The 4118-nt window shown below is 38.6% G+C and overlaps 1 long non-coding RNA gene across 1 annotated transcript; it reads left to right on the plus strand.

Moving 5' to 3' along the window:
• The first annotated feature begins 459 nt into the window (after nt 1-459).
• On the plus strand, nt 460-3513 carry LOC137960467 (uncharacterized). Its single transcript, XR_011114171.1, has 5 exons — nt 460-826; nt 939-1021; nt 1207-1309; nt 3055-3110; nt 3202-3513. It is a non-coding gene; the product is annotated as an uncharacterized lncRNA (long non-coding RNA).
• The last annotated feature ends 605 nt before the right edge of the window (nt 3514-4118 follow it).

Consider the following 4118-nt stretch of genomic DNA (forward strand, 5'->3'; position numbering starts at 1 on the left):
TTCTTCCACGTAAATTGGGATGATTTCATACACGAACTCGATTATCTCTTACAATATAATTTTTTAGATGGATATCAGGATTGAATTCGATCATTGTTTCAATTATTTTATACCATTAATTTTTTCTCCATGTTTAAAATCAGAAATGGTTTATAGGTAAACACAAGATTTTTTTTAATATTAATGAGAGAATCTACTTTTGAATAATGTTCTAATTGTTCTTGTGATTGCGAAGAGTTACGCTATCTCTTTTATGACTTTCTTATCAACTTCCGTTACCTGATCATTTTCATTTACTAGCCTGATTCCTTCGTTAGGGCTGAAAGTGTACCTTTTATTAATCATCGCTCAATTTTTATGTGTTCTAGAGAGCAGTGCTCCTTTGAAGTCGTATCTGTTTAGGAGGTACCGGAGAGAAGGCATCCTCTCCTTAACGCCCTATGCGACCTGTACATTGATTCCAAGAGCTAGGCCGATTGTTCTACGCGCGCACGGGGCCCGGTAGTTTCTAAAATGGCGGGGTCTGGACTCTCGAGAACTTACGTTGTCCGTCGCGGTGAACTGCTGAGCAGTAGCGACTACCGAGACGAATCAGAATTAGAGAGAAGAAAATAAAGCGGCTGGAGGAGAAGGAGATGAGGTCGTCTAGAAGAAATGGCATTGCAGTGGCTGATATTGACCTATGTCGTGTCCGCGGAGGCAGTGATCGCACTCATCCTTACAGTTCCCTTGCCGAAGCTACTTAAGTCGAAAATCGTCTCACTGTTTTTATTGATACTCCAACCGATGATCAGTATCGTGTCCTTTACGGGATTTCAGATTATGGGTATTAATTCTCTCTCTCTCTCTCCGGTCTTGTTTCTTATGGTTTTGGGGTTCTCAATATGCATTTCATTGTACTTGAATTTTTCCCTTTATGCTTGGTGAAATGTTTGCAGGTATTTATTGAAAAAACGAGCACCGGTTGATGTGTACGGGTGAGATCTGCACTGCAACGGAAAGGGATCGATATGAAAAATCTGTAAGTTTCAATTTTAGCTTCGAGCATTCTATTTATAGGAGATAAATGGACGATTAATGTTTAGTTTTTTTCAATTACATATCGGATCTTGTATTTCTAGCATTTGGGTTTATGATGCATCTGCTTAATGTAACTCTTGTTGACATTCCATTATTAAGTTGAATTTGTCTGGGATTGATTATTAGATACCTGGTGGGGCTGCCTGACCAAATTCTGTGGGCTAGATGGATTGCTCCCATGGAGACAGCTTGGCGGTAAAGAGTCATCTGAATTGATTGGCTTCAGAAGGTAAAATAGGACGACTGTAGTCGTCTTTGGAAGGAGACGTGGACGCAGTTAGGTTTCGAATTTGTGATCGTCTTTTCCTCTGGTTTTGTAGTTTTATGATTAAAGTCGTTAATGCTTGTTTTAATTAGTTAGGCAATCAGGTGAAACGGACAATTAATGGGTAAAGTAGCAACCTGCAGATTGCCAAGCAACTAGTGGGATTCAAACTTTCGTAACATGTTGATAATTAATGTGAGTAGCATCCTCAGAAGAGAAGAAGGGATGCTCGTGGATTTCTCTGGAGTTGTTAAGGTAGCAAGAAGATGAAGACCCTTATTTGGTTGTTGAGAACTGCAGACATTTATAATTAACCTACGATGAATAACAAAAATTGCGCCTCTGCTTACATATGCCTGCATGTTGTTTGTAAATGGCAAGCTTCTTCATGCAAGTGGGAAGACAATTAGCTTTTGTGATTTGTCTCTAGAAACACAGCCTTTGTGGACATAACATACACTGCATCTCATGTATTGTGTCGTACTTGTGTATAGTTTTTCCTTAGCGTAATAGATGTTGCATAGTTTAAGGTAGTTGAGGCCCTTGGTCATTTGTCTGCTTTTATTTTAATTTGAGACGGTAAGACCGGAACACCTCATAGTACCATATTTCCTCAAAGCTCTTCTGATAAACAAGAGTGCCTCTACTTTTGGTACTTTACTAGATATCAAACATGAAATTGGTTTATTAAGCCCGTCATCATCATGGTAACCTAACCTTATCAGAAATATGTTGTGGAAGTTTGTTTGAGCAGTATAATAGAAAATAATGTTCTAATTTGCTGAAGTCCAATTACTGGTTCACTAAGGGGCAAGAAAAAGCTAATCTACTTGTGCTGAAATTATTTTCTACAGAATATCAGTGAGCATTTGGTCTAGCGCTCTTCAAAACAGCTACCAAAGCTGAGTTTTAGACAGCTTCTGGGTAGTTTGATTTTAGATTGTTTGCAGGCGATAACTTGGAACTTATTACTAGTTTTCATGAGTATTGCCTCTTACCATTGGAATAGCTAGCCATAATAAAATGTGGTTGTGGTATCATCCTTGTGCTATCTGAGGTATACTAGAAAAATGTTCAGAGAACAAGGTTCACTGCTGAGGAAATAAAGGATTCATGTTAGATCATGTCTTGTATTTTACATGAGACAACAGTGCTGCACTGGTATTTAATTTTCCTTGTTGCTGAGAGTTCAGGATGAAGCCATTAGTCCAGGGAAGTAAGAGAGGAGGCTTTTTCAGTTGGATGTCCATTGTGCATGCTCAAGTCTTTTGTTGACCTAAGGTTTCAATTATTCCAAAATTGAAAGTATCAGAATGTCTACTTCCCTTCTTTTGGAGGCGGTCTAAAGGATTTGAGATTAATTGATTTCTCTTCTCCATCATTCAACTGACAGTGGGTGGGCTTGGTATAGCTGACTTTGTCGTGCATTTTGAAATTGGGAGTACAAAGTTCCTAGTTTTTTGTTTTTCATCTAATAGCCTTGTGTCAATATCAGACCTCGATAGATGTATTTTTTGGCTTAGGAACATTTGAACCTATGGGTTAGCATCAAATTACATAGACTAGACTCTTTCTTTATTGCTTGACAAACCTCTGACAACCAAAACAAGATCTTCATCAGAACACCTCATGTTCATCTTATTGTTTTGGAAAATAGAACAGCATTTACCTTGTGAATAATGACGCAACAATCAACATGGTAACTGCAGATAGACAAAGGTCAGAGGAATGTTGTACTCTGTGCGGCAGCATGCCTTCTCTATTGGTAGGTGCTCCTCACCTCTTAATGATGTTTCATCTGACTTTAAAAAGCTGATAATTTTTTTAAGCTAATCAATATCTCTTCTGTTATACAGGTGCACCAGATTTGTAAGTATCACAAGGAGATCCAAGAATTGGAACAAGTTGAAAGGAGGTACAAGAGTCTGTAGCTTTGAAGTCATATATAGGATATAGTTTTGCATGCTATGAGCTATGTCATTATCGTGGTGTGTCAAAATTTGAAATTTTCTGTAGCTTTTGGAACATTGTATTGGTTTCTCAATGGTGATGTTGAAATTTTTTTATGCAACTGGTACTGGTAGTAGAGAATTCCGTCAAGTGAGCAGGCCTGTTGCGTAACCTGTGGTTTCAGTTGACCTGTAAAACTCAGTTGCCACAGTTTAACATGTATGGAAAATAGATAGCCATGTTCAATTTGGTGGCCTTATCTCATGTGTATGGGAGTCTGTGATTCCAAAACCTTGTATAAATTGAAGGCTGCCTGTGAGATCCTCGCGTTCTAAAAGTTGATATGGAAAACTTGAGATGCGAAGCTTCTCTGGTGTGCGGAAATGCGAAATAAAACTCAGAAATGATAAAAAAAAATAAAAAAATCAGGTACGAGGAGCATCATCTAACTGATCTAAAGGAGTACAAAGATGAAGCAGAAATGCTTAAGAGAAATGAGTTGACATGTTAAACCTCTGTGAGCAAGTCTTCTAACTGATCTAAAGGATTAATTGACATCCAGCTAGGTGAACAGTCTACGGGACTCCCATCTCAGAGTGAGCAAGTTTTCTCAGTTCTCTCCTAGCTCTAGAGAAAATACAGGGTTCACAAGTGTTTTTGTGTCCTATTCTTTCACAGCGAGGAAGAGATATTCGATAGAATCGTTAGGGGTAAAAGGGAAGAAGGCGTCAATGTTCCACTCTACAAATTGTGGAATCCGTTCTTTCTGCCTCTTGTTGCGTCTCGGTCTTGCTCGAATGCTACCGCGTTTTGTAACCTGACC

The sequence above is a fragment of the Aristolochia californica genome, unplaced genomic scaffold (genome assembly GCF_029961685.1).
Source record: "Aristolochia californica isolate CCGP_79_NKW_82.1479 unplaced genomic scaffold, dmAriCali1.0.hap1 SCAF_3, whole genome shotgun sequence".
NCBI classification, from domain to species: domain Eukaryota; kingdom Viridiplantae; phylum Streptophyta; class Magnoliopsida; order Piperales; family Aristolochiaceae; genus Aristolochia; species Aristolochia californica.